This window comes from Vicia villosa, unplaced genomic scaffold (assembly GCF_029867415.1).
Source record: "Vicia villosa cultivar HV-30 ecotype Madison, WI unplaced genomic scaffold, Vvil1.0 ctg.001809F_1_1_1, whole genome shotgun sequence".
Taxonomy (NCBI): domain Eukaryota; kingdom Viridiplantae; phylum Streptophyta; class Magnoliopsida; order Fabales; family Fabaceae; genus Vicia; species Vicia villosa.
In genome coordinates this window covers 125055-125871 of record NW_026705735.1, presented here as the reverse complement: position 1 = coordinate 125871, position 817 = coordinate 125055, and positions in this window count along the sequence as shown.

Here is an 817-nt window from a genome sequence, read left to right as displayed (position 1 = left end):
AATGAAAGAAGGATTCTCATCCAAATTAGGGAAAGTGTACAAGTCCGGGTTGTGTGCCAGATCATGTCTTTCATGAGTCCTAAATGGGAAATGTTTGAAATGATTGTTTGTTTGAAATGATTATTTTCTTTTAAATCATTGTTTGTGGTGAGATAGGAGAAATATATACCTATAATGATAAGCTATGTCTATCTACTGTTTGAAAGATTTGATTTTGAGCTGGCTTGTATGAGGCCCAAGCTTGAGGCTTTTTGATTGATTTTATTGATTCTTATGGGGTGACTTTACTGGGGAATTACCTTAAACTAAGGAATCTTGTGTTCTGTATAAAGCCTAGAATTGAGGTTGACTCTAGTTGGAGAGTATTTATTGGATGGATTTTATTTGGTGTTCTGTACAAAGCCCATAATTATGGATGACTCTTAATTGGGGAGTATATATATATATATATATATATATATATATATATATATATATATATATATATATATATGCTGGGAAAAACACTATTTTCTACCTTGTACAAAGCCCAAGGTTGTGGCAGACACTTTATTGAGGAATATATCCTTTATTGATTTAGATTAGAGGCTGACCCTTTCCAGGGATTTTTTGTTAAAACGAAGGAATGATCGGAGTCTGACCCTTTCCAGGGGTTTTTTGGCAGAATGATTGCTAAATGAGACTTCTTGTTTAAAGCCCAAGATTAAGGCTGACACTGATTGTGACAAACAGTTAGGGATCCTAGACTCTGCTAAGGAGAATTATTATTGAAGATAAGGGTGGCAGAGACTGTCCATGTATCTCATTCCAAAAGGTG